This window comes from Oryctolagus cuniculus, chromosome 13 (genome assembly GCF_964237555.1).
Source record: "Oryctolagus cuniculus chromosome 13, mOryCun1.1, whole genome shotgun sequence".
In the NCBI taxonomy this organism is placed as follows: Eukaryota; Metazoa; Chordata; class Mammalia; order Lagomorpha; family Leporidae; genus Oryctolagus; species Oryctolagus cuniculus.
The window spans coordinates 102,606,900-102,634,107 of NC_091444.1; positions in this window are offsets into that span (position 1 = coordinate 102,606,900).

Below are 27,208 nucleotides of genomic sequence, written 5' to 3' on the forward strand. Positions count from 1 at the left end.
TTAGAAGAATGTGTATTCTGCACTGTAGGGTGGAAAATTCTGTAGATATCTGCTAGGTCCATTTGGTCTATAGTGTCGATTAACCCTGCTGCTTGCTTGCTGATTTTCTGTGTTGTTGATCTGTTCATTGCTAAAGTAGGATATTGAAGTCCCCCATTATTGTATTTGAGTCTTTGTCTCCCTTTAGATCCCTTAACATTTGTTTTAAAAAGCCCAGTGCCCTGTAATTAGGTGCATATACATTTATAATAGTTACATCTTCCTGTTGGATTGATCCCTTAATCATTACATAGTGCCCTTATTTGTCTCTTTTTACAGCTTTTGTGTTAGTCTATTTTGTCTGATATTAGGATGGCTACCCCAGCTCTTTTTTGCTTTCTGTTAGCGTGGACTATCTTTTTTCATCCTTGGCTTTCAGCCTGCATGCATCTTTGTTGGTAAAATGTGTTTCCTGTAGGCAGCCAATAGATGGGTTTTGTTTTTTAATCCATTCAGCCAGTCTGTGTCTTAGCTGGAGAGTTGAGGCCATTTACATTCAATGTGACTATTGATAAGTAACGACTTTGCCTTGTCATTTCCCCATAAATATTCCAATTTTTAAATTTGGATTTCCTTTGTACTTTTACTAGGAGATTTCCTTCCTTTACCTTCTTTTGTATTGATGTCCATGTTTCTGTGTTTATGTACCACATCCTTTAGTACCTTTTGCAAGGCTGGACAGGTAGTGACAAATTCTTTCAATTTCTATTTGTCATGGAAGGTCTTTATTTCAACTTCATTCAGAAATGAGTGCTTTGTAGGGTACAGTATTCTGGGTTGACTTTTTTTTTCCTCTTAAGACTTGGAATATCTCACCATTGTCTCCTAGCCTATATGTTTTCTGGTAAGTCCTCTGTGAGTCTAATTGGAGATCCCCTGAAAGTAATCTGGTGTTTCTCTTGTGCACATTTTAGCATCTTTTTGTTTTACTGTGGAGAGTTTGATTACAATATTTCATGTTGAAGGTCTTTTCTTGTCATGTCTATAAGGAGTTTTATGTGCTGCCTGTGCTTGGATGTCCCTTTCTCCAAATTAGGGGAGTTTTCTGTTATTCACTAAAAAGGCCTTCTAATCCTTTTTCTCTTTCCACACCTAAAGGAACTCTTAGAACCTGTATGTTGGGTCATTTGATAGTATGCTGTAGATTCCAACAGTGTTTATTATTTTTCTAATTTCCTCTTGTTTTGTCTGACAGTATAATTTCCTGTGATTTGTCTTCTAAGTCTGATATTTGTTCTTCTACCTCACCAATTGTTATGTTAAGGCTTTCCACCGCATTTTTTGTTTTATTGAATTCTTCATTTCCAATATTTTACTTTGATTTCTCTTTAGGATCTCAATTTCATGGGAGAAATTTTCTTTCATGTCATATACAGATTTCATTATTTCATGCATTTGCTTCTGATTGCTTCTAAAGTTAGCAGTTTTTTGAATTCCACTTCTTGCATTCAAACTCTTCATTTCATGGTCTAGTATTGAAGTGTTGTATTCTTTTTGGATGTGTCATTTTGTCTTCGTTATTCTTGTTTCTCAAATTGGTGTGTTTATTCAGCATTTGTGGGGGTACTCATTGGTTTCTTTGCTTTTTCCCTGTGTCCACTTTAATCTTTGGACTATGCCTCTGTGGGTTAGTGGAGTTTCTGCTTTTTCAGTGAATACCTAGAGGCAGGTGGTAGGCGTGGCCAGGGAACTCTGTTCAGTGCTCCAGGGTGAAGGGAGTATCTAAGGTGACACCCAAGTTGGGTGAGGTAAATATATATATATTTTTTTTAATCAGAGGAGAGATTTGTTCTCTGTTGGCATAGACTCAGCTCACCTCCTCCCCTCAAAGGAGAACTGTGCCTGGGTGCTAGCCCCAGTGGGTATTCTATTCATCTGTGCTGCCACAAGGACCATGCAAATGATCTGTTCAGTCCTCAGTGTAAGCTCAGATTCCCCAGCACTGTCCCTCACCAGGGAACCAGGGAGCCCTGATCATATGGAGCCTCCTACAGTGACTGCCCAGAATCCCAGCCACACCCTAAGCCCTCCCATGCAGCCTCCATGTTTTCACAGTTCACAGTTCTAGTACACAAGCCTCCCATAGTCATAAGCACCCAGCCCCCTGTCAGTTCAGGAGTCTCTGCTCAACTTGTTGCTGGGCACAGACATGAGCTGGTGCAGCTATTACATATGGTCAAAAATGGCACCTGCTCTCTATTGGCTTATTAGAGGATTCTGTTGCAGGGTGATCGGGCAGAGAAATGTGCCCCCTTTTTTCTCTCTAGTTTGGCAGGTACACTATCCCCCATGGGGCTCCAAGCTGGATTCCCTCCTGACTCTTCCTGCAACTTTATTGAAGTGGCTTGGGCTGCTGTGGTCTGGTCTTACCTTACTCTTCAAAGCTGGTGTGCAGGCTCTCAGCTGCTGGGGTCCTGAGTTGTGTGTGTCCACACCTTCCATGTAGGTCCACTGTGTCCTCTGATTTGCCTGGAGTTTCCTATGCCATTTTCTCCCTAACTCTTCCCTGAAACTGTACTTTCTCCACTTTTTAAAAAATTATCTTCTCCTAGATTAGAGCAGCAAGTGCCCTCACTACTCTGCCATCTTAATCCAATCCCTCTTTGTAGTTTTGATTTCAAATAAAATTCTCAGGTAACATTAACTATAACTTTATAGGTTTGGGAGGTTTATATAGGAAAAAGGGGAAACTATGTAAGATTTCTGTGCATTTTCATGAAGTAATTCTTGCATTTACTTTTTAATTTTCATCAATTAGTTTTCCTGGATCCTAAATTAATGTCCACATAGTGTGTGTCCTTTCTTGAAGGTGATTGGAGTCATCATTTAGCATGAAGTATCACTTAAATATATCTTTTATTTAAAAAATTTTAAAGTTTATTTGAGAGACAGAGAAGAGAAGGAGCTTCCCTCTGTGGTCCACTCCCCAAATGCTCACAAGGACTGGGTAGCCCAGAGCTGGGAGCCTCGAACTCAGTCTGGTTTCCCACAGGGGTGGCAGGAACCCAGTAACTTGAACCATGCTCTGCTGGATCCCAGGGTCTATATTAGCACGAATTGGGGATCAGAAGCTGGATCTGGGAATTGAACCCAGGCACTGCGATGTTGAACAGTAGGCTAAATGCCCATCCTAAAAGCATCAGTTTTAAATTATATTTTCTAGCTATATTTTATTATTATGAAGAACATGTTAGTTTTCTGATAGACTAGAGGTTTTGCTTAAGATGTGAACCCAAGTTACAACTCCAAGTTCTGTGGGCACCAAACTTTTCTTCCCACTTAGAGGCATCTGTCTAAAACAGTTAGTATTCTTTTAAGGTTTATTTATTTGAAAGGCAGAGTGATGCAGGCAGGGAGAGAGCTATCTTCCATCTGTTGGCTCACTCCCCAAATACTCACAATAGCCAGGTCTGGGCCAACATCAGGAGCTAGGGTATCCATCTGGGTCTCCCACATGGGTGACAGGGACCCAAGTACTTGGGGCCAACTCCTGCTGCCTCCTAGGTGTGTGAGCAGAAAGCTTGCTGGGGAATGGAGGTGGGACTTGACCCCAGGCATTCTCATATGGAAAGTTGGTGTCACCTCCTAGGTGGCAGTCTAACCACTGCACCACAGTGCGTGCACCATTACTCGGCGTTCGTGAGGTCTGAATCCACAGATGAACAAACCTTTCTGAGTCTAGGCGGGCATTTGGCACATCATTCAAGTCCTGATTCCAGCATTCTCACCAGTGTGCATGCTGGGAGGCAGTAGGTGATGGCTCAAGTTGTTGGGCTCTGCCTCCCTCGTGGAGAGACCTAGATTATGTTCCAAGCCATAGCCCATTGTGGGTATCTGAGAAGTGAACAAGCAGATGGGAATACATCTCTCTCTTTTTTTTTTTTTTTTTGACAGAGTTAGAAAGAAAGGTCTTCCTTTTCCATTGGTTCACCCCCCAAATGGTCGCTACGGACGGCCGGCGTGCTACGGCCAGCATGCTGTGCCGATCCAAAGCCAGGAGCTAGGTGCCTCCTCCTGGTCTCCCATGTGGGTGCAGGGCCCAAGCACGTGGGCCATCCTCCACTGCTTTCCCCGGCCACAGCAGAGAGCTGGACTGGAAGAGGAGCAACTGGGACAGAACTGGTGCCACAACTGGGACTAGAACCCAGGGTGCCGGTGCCACAGGCGGAGGATTAGCCAAGTGAGCCACAGCACTGGCCATCTATCTCTTTATATATGTGTGTATTTATCTGCCTTTAAAAAATTAATAAGAGGAGAAATAGTAGTATATGACTTGTGGGATTGTCAAAGAGGGTTACTGAAGTGATAGGTACACAGCTGTTAGAACATCGGGCAGATAGTAACTGCTAATGAATGATTGAGAGGGACCCAACCCTTAAGTTAAGGCAAAGAACAGCAGAAGCCCACAGAGGATGGGAGGCTTGAATGTCTGGCCCTCAGCAGCCCAGGTTTGTCTTGGGTATTTCAGTAAAGGAGCCGCACACACTGGCAAGGCACATGTCACCACCACCTTGTGGAAATCCAGGGAAGCTTTAACCAGGATCCTCTGGGGAATGCTTACTGCTGTTTCCATAACTAGTGAGTTCTTACTTTACGACGCACACTGAGTAAACATCCCTTATTGTGCTTTGTGTATCCCACTTAAAGAAGTAGCAACATTGGCTATTAAAAGTTTTTTTAAAAAAACCTGTTTGCGTGCCCCATACGCAAAGCTGCTGTCCCAGTGCCTGGGTTGGCCAGTGTTTACCGTGCGTTCAGTTTTGCTTCCACTGGCATCATTTCACACAGCATTAGCCATGTGAGGGGGATTTATGGTGAATGATAGCAAAGATGTCAGGTGTACGGTGTTGGGAAGTCGTCATGGGAAGAGTCTAACCTTGTTCCAAGAGCATCCCAGTTACCCAAAACATTATGTTAACATCTGTTCCAGTCGCCTCATTAGCAGGCATTGCAGGATTGTGAATGGCATACTGATTTCCAAAGACAAGGCAATCAACCGTTGCTTGATTTGGAAGCCAAATGGTTCCTGTTGATTTGCATGACTGTCAGAGTGTGGCTGCTATGAATGCCGCTCTGGCTTGACTAAGAAGGGGTAGCATCAACTGCAGGATCAACTAGAAATCTGGTGGGTGCGTGGGGAGAGCCAGAGACAGCCTTCCCTTCCCCTCGGCCTCCCACCCCTCACCAAGTCCGGCAGAATCTTCTAGCTGGCCGTCGCCCCTGCCTGCCCACTGGCCTGGAGCTTTGCCCTGGTTTTCATCTTCGTTGGCTCTCTGGTGGACATTTGCCCAGCCCCTGGCCTTGCCTCCTCCAGTGCTTTCTCTACACTGCCCCTGTCTGGGGGATTTTTGTCCCCTCACATGTAGATCCAGTTATTCTACTTCTCCCAGTTACTCAGCAACCCCGTGCCAAACACACAATCCAAACCTAAACTTCCGTGCTTGGCATATAAGGCCCTCGGAGCTGCCACTGCCTTCCTGTGCGGGCTCACCTCCATTCCTTTCCAGGAGCTCCATCCTCCAGGGCAGGAGCTGCGCGTGGTACCCATGGTTCAGCCTTGATATCTCCACCCACTGCCTTGCATTCTCCATCCCTGTCTGGTGTACAGCAGGTCTTGCCCTCCGCTCATACAACACTTGGGCTGTAGCTCCGTAGAGACAGCTGAGACGTCGTGCTGGTGAGCTGGCGTCTCTCGCCACTACAATAGCAGCCTCTTTGGGATGGGCATTTGACTCGGCAGTTAAGCTGCTGCTAGGATGTCTACGTCCCACCTCAGAGTGCTGGTTCAAGGTCGGGCTCTTCCAGTCCAGCTCCCTGCTGAGAGGAAGCAGAAGATGGCTTAATTGCTTGGGCCCCTGCTGCCTGTGTGGGGGACCCAGATGGAGTTCTTGGCTCCTGGATTTGGCCTGGCCTCACCCTTGCCGTGGCTGGCATTTGAGGAGTGAACCAGTAGATAGAAGATCAATCTCTCTCCTCCTCTTCCTTCTCCTCCCTTCCCTCCCCCCTCCCCCTCTTCCTTCCTTCTCCCTCTCTCTCCCTCTCAAGTAGATGAAAATAAATAAGCATTAAAGAAAAAAATCATAAAATTATTCAAATTTCACATAGCTTAAGGCAAAATAAGGACTTCCATCAATAAAAGTGTTTTGATATAAACTCGCACCAAGAATCCTAATTCACATGTGTCATAATTTGAAAAATGATGACATACATTGACTTTTTTTTTTTGACAGGCAGAGTGGACAGAGAGAGAGAAAGGTCTTCCTTTGCCGTTGGTTCACCCTCCAATGGCTGCCGCAGCCGGCGTACCACGCTGATCCGATGGCAGGAGCCAGGTGCTTCTCCCATGGGGTACAGGGCCCAAGCACTTGGGCCATCCTCCACTGCACTCCCTGGCCACAGCAGAGAGCTGGCCTGGAAGAGGGACAACTGGGAAAGAATCCGGTGCCCCAACCGGGACTAGAACCCGGTGTGCCAGCACCGGAAGGCGGAGGATTAGCCTAGTGAGCCGTGGCGCTGGACTACATTGACTTTTTTTAAAGATTTATTTATTTATTTGAAAGTTAGTTACGGGGGGGGGGAGGGTCTTCCATCCAATGGTTCACTCCCCAGTTGGCTGCAACGTCTGGAGCTGCACTGATCCGGATCCGAAGACAGGAGCCAGGAGCTTCTTCCAGGTCTCCCACGTTGGGGGGCAGGGGCCCAAGGACTTGGGCCATCTTATGCTGCTTTCCCAGGCCGTAGCAGAGAGCTGGATGGGAAGTAGAGCAGCTGGGACTTGAACTGGCGCCCATATGGGATGCTGGCGCTCCAGACCAGGGCCTGGTATGCTGGCCCCATACATTGACTCTTTTGACAGTTCCCAACCAAAGTGATATAAGTAACTTCGGTTTAACAAATTTTGACTAAAAGCATCATCTGATTGCCAGAATTTTTTTAAAAAATTGTTTTTAAAAGTCAGAGTTAGAGGGAGAGAGAATCTTCCATCTGCTGGCTTACTCCACAAATTTCCATAATGGCCAGAGTTGGACTGGGCTGAAGCCAGGAGCTTCTTCCAGGTCACCCATGTGGGTGCAGGGGCCCAAGCACTAGGCCATCTTCCTCTGCTTTTCTCAGGCACATTAGCAGGGAGCTGGATCAGCAGTGGAGCAGCTGGGACTCAAACCAGCACCCATGTGGGATGCTGGCTTTACAGACAACAGCTTTACCTGCTGGGCCACAACGCCATCCCCATTTGCCAGAATTTTTACTTCTGTTATTTGGTGGTAATGTTCAAAACTATAGAAAAAAACATTGCTTACTCACTTGAGGGTGCCGATGGGATTGGAATTTTTTTTTTTGAGTCTTTAGTTGAAATTTTTCTCAGCAGGGTTTCCAAGAAAAACTCAATTTGTTCAGTGAGCAACAGGAATGGAGTGCACCAGAGTTGAGGGCCTCCTCCATCTAGTTTGGCCATGGTGTGGGTTTTGCTTCGTGGGGGAGTTCTGCTTTGCAGCAGTCACTCCAGGCTGTTCAGTGAGCAAAGGATCTCTGGGTATGCTAATTTAAAATCCTATGTATCATGCCTATCAGAGGATCAGGGTTTCCTTCCAGGTGACTTTCTCTGTGGGATTTGTGTGGATGCTGGGGAACCGGTGGGCTTCTAGGAACCAGTGACTGTTCCGAGTCTTGCCTGTCTCTGCTCAGAGCTGAAGAACAGTGGAGAACTCAGTTCAAGTGCACAGACTCAGTAATTTTTTTGAGCAGCTTTGTTAAATGCCTCAGTGTTGCTCATGTCCTCAGACATTGGAGGGCTTCTCTGTTTCAGCAGGTGCATAGAATTTACTTCTGGGATAATGAGCGGATGGAGCAAGTCGTCCTGGCTTTGACCAACACTCAGTTATCAAGGGTTGAGAATGCATCCTTGTGTTAGGCTGAATCATGACCCTGTGAAGCTGTCTCCAGAACCCGTGCACCTTACAGGGACCAAGGAATGCTGTAGGTGTGATGAAAATTAAGGACCTTGAGTTGGAAGGTTGTCTGTCCTAGGTCATCTGAGTGTGTCCAGTTATTTCCCAGCTGTGGCCAGAGAAATGTGACAGCAAGAGAAAAATCAGAGGTAACTTGGCGTGTCGGTGGAACTTGATGAAAAGGATGCTGTAGTTCCTTATTACTGGATCATCACCAAAGTATTACCAAGTAGTTAAGCCTTACTACGCCTTATTCCTCTTAGTTTAAAGGAAAGTTGATGAAACAGCTAGAGAGAGGATGGACTGGTGGTGGCGACAGAAGGGGTACTTTTGAAAGGAATGTTGCAATGATATGCCTTTTTTAAAATTTATTTGTTCATCTGAAAGAGTTACAGAAAAGGGGAGAGGAAGAGCCAAGGAGAAATCTTCCATCTGCTGGTTCACTTCCCAGATGCTGCAAGGGCTGAGGCTGGGCCAGGCTAAAGTATCTGGGTCTTCCACATGGGTGCAGGGTTCCAAGCATTTGGGCCATCTTCTGCTTTTCCCACACTGTTAGCGGGGATCTGGATTGGGAGTAGAGCCAGGTCCAAAATGGGACGCCTGTGTCACAAGGCAGCGACTTTACCTGCTATGTCACAACACCAGTCCCACTGACATCATCCTTACTCATTGCCATCCTCTGAGCTGGGAGCTCAGAACAGTTAGGACATGGCCAAGAGTGACCATCCTTACCCTGGGCGGGGAGAATGTCCAGGTGACGACAGTGTTGGGTTTAGGACTGGAGGAAGGAGAACAGGGTGGAAGGAGTAGCGGGGCTTTGTTCACAGTCCTCAACAGCTGGAACACTTAGTGCGGAGCCTGGCTCGTTTGTTACATGTAGGTAAACAAGGGAAAGTTACAGTAGGTCATGTTTAGTTCTGGCTAACTGAACCGTGGTTCTGCAGTCAAAATGCATTCCTCTCCTAGTGAGAAATACCCGTGAACATCTCCAGTTTAAAAAGAACAAGTAAGGCGCGAGTGCATGGTGCCACAGTAAAGTGCTGCTTGGGCTGCCTGCGTCCCTGGTTTGAGTCCCAGCTCTGGCTACTGTGCACCCTGGGAGGCAGCAGTGACCACTCAAGGACTTGGGGCCCTGCCACCATGTGGGAGACCTAGATTGAGTTGGAGGCATTTAGGGGACTGAACCAGTGGATAGAAGACCTCTCTTCCGCTCTGTCCCTCTTTCCCCCATCTCCATCCCCCCTCCTCTCTTCCCTTCTTCCCCCCAACCCTTTCTCTCTCTTTCACATAAAATGACAATGAATTAAAAATCTTAAACCAGAGAGTAAGTGGAGATGATGAAATACAAAAGGTATCTGTGAAAGGAAAGATTGAGTCTTTCCCCTCTGGGGCTAAGAAATATGAGCACACGGATTTCAGAAAAGGCGCCATGGGAACAGGGAGGCTGAAGACAGGGGCAGCAGAGGGAGTTCTTGCAAAGCGTGTGTCTTGGGAGATGGGGCTGTGGTTGCCATGACACCTCCGAAGCATGTTGGACTTGAATCTCCATGGTGACGGTACTGGGAGGTGGGATCTTGATGTGGCTGGGGCTCTGCCTTCATGAACGGGTCAACTGTCACTGAAGCAGTAGCTTGGTTATCTCAGAAGTGGCTTTGTTGTAAAAGGAATCTCTTTCCATCTTTTCCCATCCCCTTGCTTGCTCTGTGTCTTTCTCTCAGTAGCATGTTGGCACCCAGCAAGAAGACCCTCACCAGAGCCACCACCATGACAGTGGACTTCCCGGCTTCCAGAACTCTGAAAAACAAATTGATTTTCACTATACCATGCCCAGTCTGTCTTACTCTATGACACAAGAGTGCTCCCAAAGTTAATGGAAAATGGAATGGAAAGATGAGTTTATTTTTGTGCAGAACAACTTTGAAATTCATCCCCACAAAGTATCTTCCACAGAAAGGTCATGGAAAATGCACATTATGGAAATGGTCTGCCTGGATTTTGAAAGATTTTGGTGCTCAAATCAACTTATGTTTTGGTTTCATTCCCGGAACTTTTGGAAATACACTCAGCGTTGCAGAAAACAGATGGAGACGTGGGGGCCAAGTGGGACACCTGCATCCCGTATTGGATGCAGCCCTCAGGGCTGGCTGCCTCAGGGCTGGCTACTCTTCCATCGCAGCTTCCTGCTAATGCACACCTGGAGGCAGTGGTGACAGCCCAGGCACCTGGGTCCCTACCACCTACATAGGAGACCCAGATACAGCTCCTGGCTCCTGGCTCCCAACACCCAGTCCTAGCTGTTCCTGGCATCTGGGGAGTGAACCAGTGCACAGTAGATCTTTGCCTCTGTGCCTTTCAGATAACAACAAAAAATGTTAAAAAAAAAAAAAATGGCCGGTGCCGCGGCTCACTAGGCTAATCCTCCGCCTTGCGGCACCAGCACACCGGGTTGGGGCGCCGGATTCTGTCCCGGTTGCCCCTCTTCCAGGCCAGCTCTCTGTGTGGCCCGGGAGTGCAGTGGAGGATGGCCCAAGTGCTTGGGTCCTGCACCCCATGGGAAACCAGGATAAGTACCTGGCTTCTGCCATCAGATCAGTGCAGTGCGGCAGCCATTGAAGGGTGAACCAACGGCAAAAGGAAGACCTTTCTCTCTCTCTCTCTCTCTCACTGTCCACTTTGCCTGTTAAAAAAAAAAAAAACTTTCCAAATATCATGCTAAAGCCTTTCCCAAAAAAGTGTTAAAAATGTAGAAATTACAGCAATGACAAAATGATGTTAAAAGGGATATGATACCCCCAGGGAGGGTCTAAAGTGGTAGAAGTGGGCAGGAGTCTGTAACTTTTAATTCTGTTTTCCCACAATTTTTTTTTTTTAGATTTTATTTGAGAAGCAGAGTTAGAGGGAGAGACAGAGGTCTTCTACCTGCTGGTTGATTCTCCAAATGGCTACAGTGGCAGGAGCTGGGCTGATCTCAAACCAGGAGTTTGCTTTAGGCCTCCCAAGTGGGTACAGGGGCCCAAGGACTTGGACCATCTTCCATGGCTTTCCCAGGCCATAGCAGAGAGCTGGATCAGAATTGGAACAGCCAGTGTAGGAACCAGTGCCCAGATGCGGTGTTGGCATCACAGGTGGTGGCTTAGCCTACTAAGCCACAGTGTCAGGCCCCTTCCCACAATTTTTTTATAAACTTGCAGAGAGAGGGTGAGGGTGAGAATGAAAATCTTCTATCTGGTGGTTCCTCCCTAAATGCCTGCAATAGCCAGGCTTGGCTCAGGCTGGTACTAGGAGCCAAGAGCTCCATCCAGCTCTCTCACCTGGGTGGCAGGAGACCACGTACTTGAGCCATCACCTGCCGCCTCCCAGGCTGTGAATTAGCAGCAGGAAGCTAGAATCCAAGTGGTGCTGTGACTCAAACCCAGGCACTCTGATACGGATGTGAGGGTCCCAAGTGGTGTGCTAACCACTGCACCAAATGCCTGGTGTGTGACCTTGTCTGGGGTCCTTTCATACAGGGCAGACAAAGAACAGTCCTGGGAGCTGCGATGCTGGTGATGTGGATTCTTGAGTGCACTGGCTGCCCGTCAGAGTTCCCCAGAACTTGTAGAAATCACGACTCAGCTGGTGCCGCGGCTCACAAGGCTAATCCTCAACCTTGCGGCGCCGGTACACCGGGTTCTAGTCCCGGTTGGGGCGCCAGATTCTGTCCCGGTTGCCCCTCTTCCAGGCCAGCTCTCTGTGTGGCCAGGGAGTGCAGTGGAGGATGGCCCAAGTGCTTGGGCCCTGCACCCCATGGGAGACCAGGAGAAGCACCTGGCTCCTGGCTTCGGATCAGCGCAGCAGCCATTGGAGGGTGAACCAGCGGCAAAGGAAGACCTTTCTCTCTGTCTCTCTCTCTCTCCCTGTCCACTCTGCCTGTCAAAAAAAAAAAAAAATCACGATGACATCTTTGGTATTTTACTTTAATTCAACTTTTTTACTCAAGACTCATCCTTGCAGAGCTGGTGGAAGAGAAATTGTAGCCATGTTTCCAGTTGTGTCAGTGACCTTGGAGCTTGTTAACAACACATAGAAGCTGCAGGTGGAGTGTGTGTGTTTGGTCTTCAAGTCACTGGCCACAAAGGGGTGCCTTGTCTGTCTCCACATGGCCTCACAGCCCTGAGAGCTCCCTGGGTTTACCGGTCTCTCCTGCCACCAGCCCCCAGCCTGGGCTGCCTTTGGTCCTGTCTACCAGGTGTGAGCTGCAGGCTTGTGTCTTTGAGGGTCCCCTGCCTCTCTGACCGGCTGCCAGGGATTGGGGCTCATTGTCCATTGCTCTCACTTCTGTAGCCTGAAGGAATCTCTTTCTTGTCTAGATTTCTCTCTTCTTTGATTTTTCACCCCTTTCCCTTTCTCATCTCCAACACTTCCTGCATCGTGGGGCTTAAACTCTTGAAAGCAATCGGAGTTAGGAGGATTTGGGCTATTTGGGCCACTTCCATTTATTTTGTGGAAAGTTTTGAAGTTGTGCATTCAATTTCTTGGTTGGATTTAGGGCTGCTCAGGTTACATATTTCTTAATTGGATCAGATTTAGTAACCATGTCTTTCAAGGAATTTCTTTATGTTATCAGATTTATTGGCAAAAATTTGTAAGCTCCCTTATTCCTGCAATGTCTGTAAAATCTTTAGAGATGACTCCTCTTGCAGTGTTTTTAAAGATTTTGAGAGTCAGAGTTACAGAGAGGGAGAGACCGAAATGTCTTCCATCTGCTGGTTCACTCCCCAAATGGCTGCAGTGGCCGGAGCTAAGCCAAACTGAAACCAGGAGCCAGAAGCTTCCTCTGGGTCTTCCACATGGGTGCAGGGGCCCAAAGACTTGGGCCATCTTCTACTGCTTTCCCAAGCCATAGCAGAGAGTTGGATGGAAAGTGGAGCAGCCGGGACTCGAACCGGCGCCCACATGGGATGCCGACACCATAGGCAGAGGCTCAGCCCATTTGCCACAGTGCCGGCCCCTCTTTCATTCTTGATATTGATCACTGTCTCCTTTTCCTTTCTCCTTTCTGTTCCGGCCATATGTTTATCAGTTTTGTTGATCTCAGAGTCCGCTTTTAATTGATGGGTTTTTCTTTTTAAAGATCATTTACTTAAAAGGCAAAGAGAGGGGAAGAGGGAGAGGGACGGAGAAAGGGAAGGAAAGAGAGCTTCCATCTTCTGGTTCACCCCCCAGAAGACCACAATAGCCCAGGCTGAGCCAAGCTGAACCAGGAGCCAGGAACTCCATCCATCTCCCATGTGGGTGCAGGGACCCAAGCACTTGGGCCATCCTCTGCTGCTCTCCCAGGTGCATTAGCAGAGAGCTAGATCAGAAGTGGAGCAGGGGCTGGCGCTGTGGTATAGCAGATAAAGCTGCTGTCTGCAGTGCCAGCATCCCATATGGACCCCGGTTCTAGTCCCGGCTGCTCTGCTTCTGATCCAGCTCTCTGCTATGGCCTGGGAAAGCAGTAGAAGGTGGCCCTGCACCCATGTGGGAGACCTGAAAAAGCTCCTGACTTCGGATTGGTGCAGCTCCAGGTGTTGTGATCATCTGGGGAGTGAACCAATGGATTGAAGGTCTCTCTCTTTCTCCCTGTCTCTTTCTGTCTCTGTCTCTCTGTAACCCTGGCTTTCAAATAAATAAATCTTTAAAAATAAAATGGAGCAGCTGGGACTCAAATTGGCACCCTCGTATGGGACCCAGGCTTCACAAGTAGCATCTTAACCTGCTGTATCAGAATGATGGCCCCTATTTTATGATTTTTTTTCTCTTGTTATTCTACTTTTCACATACTGATTTACACTGTGATCTTGAGTATTTCCTTCCTTTTGCATTTAATCCACTTGGCTTTTTCGAATTTCTTCAGATGACTGATTTTAGATCTTCCTTTTCTAATGTACGCAACTAATATTACGAAGTTCCCTTTAAAAATAAGTTTACTATATCCCATAGATTTTGATATGCTGTACTTTTGTTTAATTCACAATATTTCAAATTTCATTTGTAACTTTTTTCGCTGGGCCATGGATTATTCAGAAGTCTGGTTAATTTCCAAGTATCTGAAGAATTTTCTGGGTATATGTCTGATGTTGATTTCTCCAATTCCAGCATGATCGGAAAGCGTACTTTGATTTCTTTCTTTCACATTCAAGGAGGAAGTGGGCATTTTGTGTCTCTTGGGCTGCCTGCATCCCACATTGGAGTGCCTATTTGCATCCCAGCTCTTCCACTCTGACTCCTGCTTCCTGATCATGCACCGGGAAGGCAGCAGGTGAGGGCTCAAGTGCTTGGGTCCCTTCCTGCCACCCAGGTGGGAGACGTGGATCGAGTTCTGAGCTTCTGACTTTGGCCTGGCCCAGCCCTGGCTATTTCAGGCATTTAAGGAGTGGACAAATTGATAGACTCCATCAATCAATCTCTGTCTCTCTCTCTCTCTCTATTTCTCTCTCTATTTCTCTCTCTCTCCCTTTCTCTCTCTCTTTCAAATGAAATGAAAGCATAAAATCTTCTAAAATAAAAACAAAGATGCCTACTTTGAAAAGACTAATTTAAGGAGACTTATATTCAGCCTAAAATACAGTTTTCTTTTATTTATTTTCCATGTACACTTGACTGTCTTCCATTTTGTGGTGGAGTGTTATATGGAAATGTCAATGGGGGATGGTGTTGATTGACAGTGAAGTCATCAGTAATCCTACTGACCTCTTACTTGTTTTATAATTGCTGAGATAGAAGTGTTGAAATTTCCAATTATGATGGACAGTTTTCCTATTTAGCCTTTCAGTTGCACCAGCTGTTTTCTCCATATTTTTGGAAACTCTACAGTTAAGTGTTCACAGACTGAGGATGGTTGTGCTTCCTTGATGAAGTAAGCACTGGTCAGTATGAAATGCGCCACTTTATCTGCTGTAGGATTCCTGTTCTCTCTTCTGCTTTGTATGATGCCCACGTGGCCACTGCAGCTGTTTTCTGTCCCCTCCATTGGTACATCCGCATCCATCCTTTTACATTTAACCTATCTGTGCCTCTCTCTATAAGGCCAGGTTCTTATCAGCATATTGGGGGGGGGGAAGAGAGGTCTTGATTTATTTTTATCCAATTTTATAATCTCTGTCTTTCAGTTGGAGGTTTGAACAATTTATATTTGAGCTATGCATGTGGTTGGATTTCAATCTACTATCAATCCCTTGTTTCAAAACATCCCATCTGTGCTTTGGATTATCTGAGCATCACTTACAATTATGGATTCATGAGTTATGTCCCTCTTATTCCTCGAGTGGTTACTCTAGGTTTGTAATGTATGTTTTCAGTGTATCACAGTCTACATCCAGCTCATGCACCTCATTGCATATCTAGTGAAAGAATGCTGCAGCATGTCTCCAATTCTCCTTTGTCACTTGCATGAGAACTGTTGTCATGTATTCCATTGCTATGACTCCATAGCCCCAAAATACATTATTTCTGCTTTAAACATTCAATATTTTTTCTGATGCTAGGAACTTTGATTTTTTTATTTTCATTTTTTCCCAAAGAAACCTTTTATTTAAGGGACACAACATACATACAACTTGAAATCTGATATTGTGATGCCTCCGGCTTTGTTTTTGTTGCATAAGATTGCTTTAGCAGTGTTTCCATATAAATTTCATCATTTTTTTCTACATCTGAGAAGAATGTCTTTGGTATTTTGATTGGTGTCACACTGAATCTGTAAGTTATTTTCAGAAGAATGGACATTTTGATGATACTGATTCTTCCAATCCATACACATGGAAGATTTTTCCATTTTTTTGTATCTATTTTTTTAATGTTTTGTAATTCTCATTGTAGAGATCTTTGACATCCTGGGTTAAATTTATTCCAAGGTATCTGATTTTTTTTTTTTGGTAGCTATTGTGAACCTTAGAAGTTCATTGTGAATAAAAAGGCTATTTTTTGTGTATTGATTTTATATCTTGCTACTTTACTAAACTCTTCTATGAGTTCCAAAAATCTCTTGGAGTCTTTTGGATCACTTACATATAGAATCATGACATCTGCAAATAGGGATAGTTTGATTTCCTCCTTTCCAATTTGTATCCCTTTGATTTCTTTTTCTTGATTAAAGGCTCTGGCTAAAACTTCCAAGACTACATTGAATAGCAATGGTGAGAGTAGGCATCCTTGTCTGGTTCCAGGTTTTGGTGGGAGTGCTTCCAACTTTTCCCCTTTTAATAAGATGCTGACCATGGGTGTGTCCTTATTGCCTTGATTGCATTGAACGTTCCTTCTAAACCCAATTTGTAGAGTTTCCATCATGAAAGGGTGTTGTATTTTGTCAAATGCTTTCTCTGCATCTATTGAGACAATCATATAGTTTTGTTTTTCAGTTTGTTAATGTGTTGTATCATATTGATTGATTTGTGGAATGTTGAACCATCCCAGCATACCGGGGATAAACCCCACTTGGTCCGGGTAAATGATCTTTCTGATGTGTTGTTGCATTTGATTGGCTATAATTTTGTTGAGGATTTTTGCATCTATATTCATCAGCTATATTGGTCTATAGTTCTTTTTCTATTGTATCTTTTTTAGGTTTAGGAATTAAGATGATGTTGACTTTATAGAAAGAATTTGGGAGCATTCCCTCCCTTTCAGTTGTTTTGAGTAACTCGAGAAGAATTGGAGTTAGTTTTTCTTTAAATGTCTGGTGGAACTCAGTGAAGCCATCCGGTCCTGAGCTTTTCTTTTTTGGGAGGGTCTTTATTTCTGATACAATTTCTCTTTGGTAATGGGTCTGTTTAGATTTTCTATGTTTTCATGGCTCAGTTTAGGCAGGTTGTATGTGTTCAGGAATCTATCCATTTCTTCTAGGTTTCCCAGTTTGTTGGCATACAGTTCTTTGTAGTAATTTCTGATGACTTTTTATTTCTGTGGTGTCTGTTACATTTTCTTTTTCATCTCTAATTCTATTGATTTGGGATCTCTCTCTCCCTTTTTTTTTTTTTTGTTAGTTGGGCCAGTGGTGTGTCAATATTTTATTTTTTTCAAAAACTTTGTTTTGCTTGCCTTTTGTATTTCTTTTCAATTTTGTTTAGTTTTTTTTATTTATTCTAATAGTTTTTGGTTTGGTTTGCTATTGTTTTCCTAGATCCCTGAGATGCACTGATAGCTCATTTATTTGGTGCCTTTACAATTTCTTAATGTAGTGACCAATTGTGATAAACTTTCCTGTTAATGCTGCTTTTGCTATATCCTGTAAGTTTTGATATGTTGTATTGTTTTCAAAAGTTTTTATTTCTCTATTGATTTCTTGAATGACCCACTGTTCTTTCAGGAGCATGTTCAGTCTCCATGTGTTTGCATATCTTCTAGAGATTTCTGAGTTGCTTATTTCTAGTTTCATTCCACTGTTGTCTGAGAAGATGCATTGTATGATTTTGACTTTTTTGAATTTCCTGAGACTTGCTTTGTGGCCTAGCTTTTGTTCCATCCTATAGAAAGTTCCATGTACTACAGAGAAGAATGTGTATTCTGAAGCTATAGTATAGAAAGTTCTGTAGATATCTGCTATGTCCATTTGGTCCATAGTGTCTATTAACCCTGCTGTTTGCTTGCTGGTTTTCTGTGTGGTTGATCTGTCCATTGTTGAAAGTGGGGTATTGAATTCCCCCAGTACTATTGTATTTGAGTCATTGTCTCCCTTTAGATCCCTTAACATTTGTTTTAAATAGCCAGGTGCCCTGTAATAAGGTGCATATACATTTATAATAGTCACATCTACCTGTTGTTGATCCCTTAATCATTACATAGTGCCCTTCTTTGTTTGTTTTAATAGTTTTGTGTTAAGTCTTTTTTGTCTGATATTAGGATGGCTACACCAGCTCTTTTTTGGTTTCTTCTGGTATGGAATATCTCTATCCTTTTATTTTTCAGTCTGCATGCATCTTTGTTGGTGAGATGTGTGTCTTGTAGGCAGCCAATAGATGGGCTTTGTTTTTTAATCCATTCAGCCAGTCTGTGTCTTTTAACTGGATAGTTGAGGCCATTTACATCCAGGGTGACAATTGATAAGCAACAACTATGCCCTGCCATTTTTCCAAAAATATTCCTATTTTTTACTTTGGATTTCCTTTGTACTTTTACTTGGAGATTTCCTTCCTTTACCTCTTCCACCGTGTTTCTGTGTACAGCACATCCTTAAGCATCTTTTGCAGGGCTGGACAGGGGGTGACAAATTCTTTGTCATGGAAGGTCTTTATTTCACTTTCTTTCGTAAATGAGAGCTTTGCAGGGTATAGTATTCTAGGTTCACTTTTTTTTTTTCTCTCGAGACTTGGGCTATATCTCTCCATTCTCTCCTTACCTATAGGGTTTCTGATGAGAAGTCCACTATGATTCTAATTAGAGATCCTCTGAAAGTAATCTGGCATTTGTCTCATACACATTTTAGAATATTTTCATTATGTTTTACTGTGGTGAGTTTGACTACAATGTGTTGTGGTGAGGATCTTTTCTGGTCATGTTTATTGGGATTTCTGTGTGCTTCCTGTACTTGGATGTCCCTTACTTTCTCCTAATTAGGGAAATTTTCTGTTATTTCACTAAAAAGGCCTTCTAATTCTCTTTCCATGCCTTCAGGAACTCATGTATTTGGGGTCTTTTGATAGTATCCTGTAGATTACTAACAATGATTTTTAGTTTTCTAATTTCCTCTTCTTGTGTTTGGTCCTACTGTATAATTTCCTGTGCTTTGTCTTCTAAGTCAGCTATTTCTTCTGCTTCACTGATTCTGTTTTTAAGGCTTTCTGCATTTTTCATTTGTTCTATTGAATTGTTCATTTCAAAGATTTCATGTTGATTTCTCTGTAAAATCTGTTTCGTGAGAAATTCTTTCATATCATGTATGGGTTTCATTAGTTCATGAATTTGCTTCTGATTACTTCTATGTAATTCTTTTTAATTCTATGTAGTCTTATCAATTTTTGAATTCAATTTTTTGCATTTCCTCAATCTCATCTTCACAATCTAATAGTAAAGTGTTGTGTTCTTTGGGGGCACCATGTTGTATTGTTCTTGTTTATTAGATTGGTGCATTTGTTATTTAGAATTTGTGGTGATTCTTGTTGGTTTTTCTTTTTTCTTTTCTTTTCTTTTTTTTTTTTTTTTTTTTTTTGCTTTAGTGGCTTTTTCTTTGTACTATGTCTCTGTATATGAGTGGAGGATCTGCTTTAAGTGAATACCTAGAGGTATGTGGTGGGTTTGGCCAGAGAGTTCTGTTCTTCATGGTGAAGGCCATGTCAAGGTGACAGATCCAGGTTTGGCATGATAAATCTTTTTTCCCCTAATATCAGGAGGTTTATTCTGCTCAGCTAAGCTCCTCTTCAAAGGAGACCAGTGCCTGAGTGCCATCCCCAGTGGTTATAATATTCATCCACTCTGCCCCAAGAACCACACCAAGAATCCTTGAAGTCCTCACTATAAGCTCAGATTGCCCAGCAATGTCCCTCACCAGGTATCCAGGGAGCCCTGAGTATGTGGAGTCTCCCACAGTGACTGCCCAACGTTCCAGCCACACTGTGAGCCCTCCCATGCAGTCACAGTGTTTTCACAGTCCTGGCACAGAAGCTTCCCACAGACATAAGCACCCAGCTTCCTGTCAGTCAGTTCTCCCAACCAGACTCAGGAGTCTCCACTGGGCTGGTTGCTGGGCACTGACACGAGGTGGTGCAGCTGTTATGTATGTCCAAAATGGCACCCACTCTCTTTCAGCTTGTTACAGGACACTGTTCTAGGTGATCAGAGAGAGAGAGAAATGTATTCCTCCTCTTTTTTTATTTCTCCTCTAGTTTGGTAGGTACTATCAAACTATCCCCCGTGGGGCTCCAAGCCAGATTCTTCCTGCAGCTTTATCGCCAGTGGCTCAGGCTGCTGCAGTCTGGTCTCACCTTGCTCTCCAGCTCTGGTGTGGAGGCTCTTGGATGCTGGGGTCCTGAGTTGTGCATGTACACACCCTCCATGTAGGTCCATTGTGTCCCTCTACTTTGTGTAGAGTTTCTTAATTTTCTTCCTAACTCTTCCCTGAAATTGCACTCTATCCACTTTCTTGAAACTATCTTCTAGAGTAGAGCAGTAAGCTCCCTTCGTACTCTACCATCTTAATCCCCTCTCTCAATTGTTCTTTTAAATTTATTTTTATTCTATTTGAAAGGCAGAGGGACAACAAAAGACAGAAAGAGGTTCTCCACTCACTGGCCCATTCCCCCAAAGCCCACAACAGCCAGGGTTGTTCCTGGATGAGATCCAGGAACTCAGTCTGGGTCTTCCATATGGATGGTAGGGGCCAAACACCCAAGGAAATTAGCTGCTGCCTCCCAGGATGCATTAGCAGGAAATCAGAATGAGAAGTGGAGCCAGGGCTGGGCCTGGGCATTCCAGTATGGGATGTGGGCATCCCAGGCAGCATCTTAACCATTGTGCCAAACACCTGCTCCATCAAGGAGCTTTTAAAGAAGCTTGAAATGGGGAAAAGTCCTTTAAATTTATTCAGATAGTTCTCATGTCTATGCTACTCATTCTTTTGCATGTATTCAGATTTCTTTGTGGAATCATATTCCTTTTGTCTAAAGGACTGTTTTAAACATTTCATGTAGTGAAGATCTGATTAATTATTTCAGCTTTTACTTATCTGAAAATTCTCCATTTCGCCTTCAACTTTGAAAGATATTATATAATGTTTTGGGGCTGGTGCTGTGGCACAGTGGGTTAACGCCCTGGCCTGAAGCACCAGCATCCCACATGGGCAAGACCCAGCTGCTCCACTTCTGATCCAGTTCTCTGCTATGGCCTGGGAAAGTAGTGGAAAATGGCCCAAGTGCTTGGGCCCCTGTACCCACATGGGAGAACTGGAAGAAGCCCCTGGCTCCTCTCTTCGGATCGGTGCAGCTCTGGCCATTGTGTCCAATTGGGGAGTGAACCAGCAGATGGAAGACCTCTCTCTCTCTCTGCCTCTCTCTCTGTGTAACTCTTTCAAATAAATAAATCTTTTAAAGAAGATTATACAATGTTTTATAACATCCAAGTATAACTCTACACTCATTCTAGTGTGTTACTATTTAACAATGCTTTTCTGTTATCTTCTGGCTTGTATTGTTTTTCATGAGGATTCTGTTGAAGTCACTCTTTTTTTCACCCATAATGTGAGTTTTCCCCTGTTAGCGACTAAAGATTATATTGAAAATCATGGCCAAGATTTATTTTATTTTTAAATATTTATTTATTTGAAAGGCAGAGTTACAGGGAGAGACAAAGAATCTTCCATGTGCTGATTCACTCCCCCCATGGCTACAACAGCTGGGACTGGAACTCCATCCAGGTCTCCCCCATGAGTGGCAGGGGCCCAGGTACTTGGACTGTCATTCACTGCTTTCCTAAGTACATGAGCAGGAATCTGGGTTGGATGTTGAATATTTCACAATGCATATGTATCTCAAATAATCAGGTTATACATCTTAAATATATACAATTGTTAATTGTGAACCACATCTCAATCAAGTTGGGATTTAAAAAGAGCATCCAAGGCTCTTACAGGCACCCTAATATGAGATTCTGGCGTTACAGTTGGTGGCTAACCTGCTGCACTAGAGTGCCAGCCACCATATCCAAGATACTTAAGGGTGTCAGGGTCACAAAGAAAACTGAATTCACAGCCCCAGAATGTCTCTTTGCTCAAGTCAGGACCCTGAGATGTGCTAGGGGATGTTTAGACTGATGCTGTAGGAGCCATTGATACCCAGAGACTCTTGATGCCTGTGGCAAATAGAAGCAGTCCTTGTCTCTGGATGACAGCATGGAGACCTGCAGGGGGCTCACCTGTGGCAGACGCAAGGTGACACGTGCTCTTCTCAAAATCTGCCTTTGCTCATTCCCATTGCATCTAGACAGATGACTGTGTTTGGTCTGGGCAGGAAAACATCATCCCTTTAGTCAAAGGAACTGAATTCTCTCAGAGCTTCAGAAGATAGCTAGTGTGGCAGTGGAGATGGCAGCTACTGATGGGGTGGGCAAGGGAATGGAATTGAAAGCCGGGTGGGGGGAGGTGATTGAAGTGGGCGTTCACAAATTGGGGGGGGGGGTCATCCAAGTTTCCTGCTCTAACCTGGCAAGGATACCTACTCTGCTAGGCTGGCTCCTTGAAATGGGTAGATGATGAGAGCTCAAAACCTAGGTTAGGTTGCCCGAAGTGCCCCGACAGAGTACTAGGAAGGGTCGGAAGGTATATAAAACTGCTCGTGCTACAAAGGATCAAAGGATCCATCGCGTACCACCAGAGAACTCACCAGCTCCTCCCGCTCCCTGGAAGAATGTTCCCTTCTCGGAAGAGACATGGAATGAGGATATTCGACAGAAGGGAAGCAGCTAATGGCCAGGACACATGGAGAAATACCCAATCAGGATAAATCCGAGGCCACAGATGAGACTCAACTATGGCCGGCGCCGCTGCTCACTAGGCTAATCCTCCACCTTGCGGCGCCGGCACACCGGGTTCTAGTCCCGGTCAGGGCGCCGGATCCTGTCCCTGTTGCCCCTCTTCCAGTCCAGCTCTCTGCTGTGGCCCAGGAGTGCAGTGGAGGATGGCCCAAGTACTTGGGCCTTGCACCCCATGGGAGACCAGGAGAAGCACCTGGCTCCTGCCTTCGGATCAGCGCGATGCGCCGGCCATTGGAGGGTGAACCAACGGCAAAGGAAGACCTTTCTCTCTGTCTCTCTCTCTCTCCCTGTCCACTCTGTCAAAAAAAAAAAAAAAACTCTATGCACTCATACAAGATTCAGATGACTAGGGGCAACAACGAGACAATCTGTTTTCTCAAAAGGTCTGATGGCCACTTTGCAGAACGGACTATCTACTAAGAAACACCTACATTCTTCCTGTGGTCTTTTTTATCCCAACTTGACTGAGATGTGGTTCACAGTTAACAATGTAAGGTGTATAACTTGATAACTCAACACCTTCATGCAATCAAGGCATAATATCAGCTGGCATAATCGTGTGTGTGTGTGTGTGTGTGTGTGTGTGTTTGGTGAGAACATGTAAGATCTAGCCTCTAAGCAAATTGAAGTAGACAGTATGATACTGTTCACTCTAGTCACATTGCTGTACATTAGCTCCCCCGGATTTACATATCTTCTGTGATAAAATGTAGTACCCCTTGATCTGTATCTCCCCATATGCACCCCCAGGCAGCCCCCAATAACCATCAATCTATCCTGTGTCTGTGAATTGACATGTTCGGACTCCACATGCGAGATTGTACAATATTGGTTTTTCTGCATCTTGCTGATTTCCCTTAACATAGTGTCCTCTATGTTCAATCATGTTCTTGCAAATGGCAGGGATTTTCTTTTTAAAGGTTGACTAATATTCCATGATAATTCTCTTTAGCTACTTACCCTTTGACAAGCATTTAGGCTGTTTCCATATCTTGGCCTTTATGAAACTGGGAATAATGCTGAAATGAATAAGTGTATGTCTTTTAAAATTTACTTATTTGAAAGCATTACAAAGAGGGGTAGAGAAATCTGCCATGGGCCAGGCCAAAGCCAGGAGCCTGGAGCTGCTTCTGGGTCTCCCATGTGGATGCAGGAGCTCAAGCACTTGGGCCATTTTCTGCTGCTCTCCCAGGTGCATTAGCAGGGAGTGGGACTGGAAATGGGGTAGCTGGGTCTCAAACCAGTGCCCATATGGGATGCCAGCATTGCAGGCAGAAGCTTAGCCTGCCCGCTGTGTCACAACAATGACCCAGAAGTATAGATATATTTTTTTAAAGATTTATTTATTTGAAAGTCAGAGTTACGTAGAGAGGAGGTCTTTTGCCCATTGGTTCACTCCCCAATTGGCCACAACAGCTGGAGCTACGCCGATCCAAAGCCAGGAGCCAGGAGCTTCCTCTGGATCTCCCACATGGGTGCAGGGGCCCAAGGACTTGGGCCATCTTCTGCTTTCCCAGGCCATTAGCAGAGAGCTGGATGGGAAGAGGAGCAGCTAGGACTTGGAACCAGGGCCCATATGGGATGCTGGCACTGTAGGCGGTGACTTTACCTGCTACACCGCAGTGTCGGCCTCTAGATGTCTTTTTAAGATATTTCCTTTGGATGAATACCCAGAAGTAGGATTGCTGGCTATAAGGCAATTATATTTATTTGTTGAGGACTCTGCCTTCTGTGTTCCATATGACTGTACTACTTTGCATTCCCACAGTGCATTTGGGTTCCTTTTCTCTACAACCTCAAATACTTTATCTCACCTTTCTGATCAGTGTTTCCAGCAGGTGTGCGGGGACATCTTGTCATGACCTTTGGTTTGCATTTTTTTTGATGATTGATGAAGTTGAGCAACTTTTTCCTGGGAGCATATCCATTGATCATTTGTATTTCTTTTGAGAAATGTCTGTTCAGGTCCCCTACCCATTTCATAATCAGGTTATTGGTTTTGTTTTTTGTTTTTGTTTTTTTGTTTTTGCTTTTTTGTTAAGTTCCATGAGCTCCTTATTTGGGGTATTAATCCCTTATCAAACACCCGGTGTGCAGATTTTTCTATACTTATATAGGTTTTCTTTTCATTCTGTTGATGGCTTTCTTTCCTATGTAGACATTTTCTGGTATAGTACAATTTGGTGTCATAAACAAAAATCATTGCCTAGACTGATGCCAATAGGCATTTTTACCTACTTTATTCTAGAAGTTTTATAGTTTCAGGTTTTATATTCAAGTCTTTAATCCATTTTGAGTTGATTGCTGTATATGATGTGAGGTAAGGATCCAATAATTACATATGGATATCCAATCTCCCCAACACCATTTTTCCCATTTTTTATTTTAATTTTAACTGATTTTCAAAGCAGATTCAACATTTCATTAGTTACAAGTCTAAGAACAAAATGATATTACCTTCATCCTTCCCACCCTCCTTCCTTCTACTTTTTTTTTTGTTTTTGAGATAACATATTTTAACTTCCCATTGCAGTAAAAAGGCTTAATATTGGGCCCAGTGCTGTGGCGTAGGAGGTTAAGCTGCTGTGGCAGGGACAACATCCAGTATGGGCACTGGTTAGAGCCCCAGATACTCAACTTCCCATCCAGCGCCCTGCTAATGGCCTGGAAAGCAATGGAAGATGGCCCAAGTACTTGGTCCCCTGCACCCTTGTTGGGGACCCATTTGAAGCTCCTGGCTTTGGTCTGGCCCAGCCTCGGCTATTGTGGACATTTGGGGAGTAAACCAGGGGATGGAAGATTCTCTGTCTCTGTCTCCTCCCTCCTTCCCTCTTACTCTGTAATTCTGACTTTCAAATAAATAATCTTTCTTAAAAAAAGGCTTAATACTTCACCTAATAGTTTCCAGTTGCATCCATTTTATTGCAAAATATAGGACTTCATTCTTTTTTACAGCTGAGTAGTATTCCACAGTGTGTATATACCAGATTTTCTTTATCCAGTCATTGGTTGATGGACATCTGGGTTGATTCCATATCTTTGCTATTGTGAATTGAACTACAATAAATATGGGGGTACAGAGAACTCTTATTTGCTGATTTCATTTGGGTAAATTTCTAGCAGTGGGATGGCTGGATCATATGGTAGCTCTATTTTCAGATTTCTGAAGAATCTTCATATAGTGTTCTGCAATGGCTGTTTGAGTTTGTATTTCTACCAACAGTGAATTAGGGTACCTTTTCCACATGCTTGCCAGCATTTATTGTTTGTTGATTTCAGTATGAAAGCCTTTCTAATGGGGGTGAGGTGAAACCTCATTATGGTTTTGATTTGCATTTCTCTGACTAGTGATCCTGAGCATTTTTTCATGTGTTCATTGGCCATTTGAATTTCTTCTTTTGAAAAGTGCCTGGTCAAGTCCTTCGCCCATTTCTTTTTAATCTTTTTATTTTTAATCTTTTTTTTTTTTTTTTTTTTTTTTTTTTTTTTTTTTTTGGACAGGCAGAGTTAGACTGTGAGAGACAGACAGAGAAAGGTCTTTCTTCTGTTGGTTCACGCCCCAAGTGGCCACTACGGCCGGCGCGCTGTGCCGATCTGAAGCCAGGAGCCAGGTGCTTCTCCTGGTCTCCCATGCGGGTGCAGCACCCAAGCACTTGGGCCATCCTCCACTGCCTTCCAGGGCCACAGCAGAGAGCTGGACTGGAAGAAGAGCAACCGGGACAGAATCCAGTGCCCCAATCAGGACTAGAATTAGATTGTTTGCTTTGTTGTTGAGTTTCTTGAGCTATTTATAGATTCTGATATTAATCCTTTATTGGTTACATAATTTGCAAATGTTTTCTCCCATTCTATTAGTTACCTCTTCACTTTGTTAAATGTTTCCTTTGAAGTGTGAAAAAGCTTCTTTGCATGTGTAACCCCATTTGTCTATTTTGATTTGATTGCCTATGCTTTTCGGGTCTTTTCCAAAGAGTCTTTGCCTATGCCAGTGTCTTGCATATTTTCCCAGTGTTCTCTTCTAGTAATTTGATGGAATCAGGTTGTATATTTATATAGTTGGTCCATTTAGAGTTGACTTTTATATAAGGTATAAGGTAGGGGTCTGTTTTCATACTCCTGCATGTAGAGATACAATTTTCTTAGCACCATTTGTTGAAGAGACTGCCCTCATCCCAGGGATTAATTTTAACTCCTTTGTCAAAGATCGGTTGGTTGTAGATGTATGGCGGCGCCGGCACACCGGGTTCTAGTCCCGGTCAGGGCGCCGGATCCTGTCCCTGTTGCCCCTCTTCCAGTCCAGCTCTCTGCTGTGGCCAGGGAGTGCAGTGGAGAATGGCCCAAGTGCTTTGAACCCTGCACCCGCATGGAGACCAGGAGAAGCACCTGGCTCCTGCCTTCGGATCAGCGCGATGTGCCGGCCATTGGCGGGTGAACCAACGGCAAAGGAAGACCTTTCTCTCTGTCTCTCTGTCTCTCATTGTCCACTCTGCCTGTCAAAAAAAAAAAAAGATTGCTTTAGCTTTTCAAGGTTTCTTGTGTTTCATGAATTTTAGCATTGTTTTTTCTCGATCTGAAAAGAATCATTTGTATTTTTAAAATATTTTTGAGATATTTACAGACAGAAGGACAGATAGACATGGAAGAAAGGTCTTCCATGTGCTGGTTTATTCCCCAAATGGAGGCAATGGGCAGCCAAAGCTAGGAGCCAATCGGTGCAGGGGCCCAAGCACTTGGGCCATCTT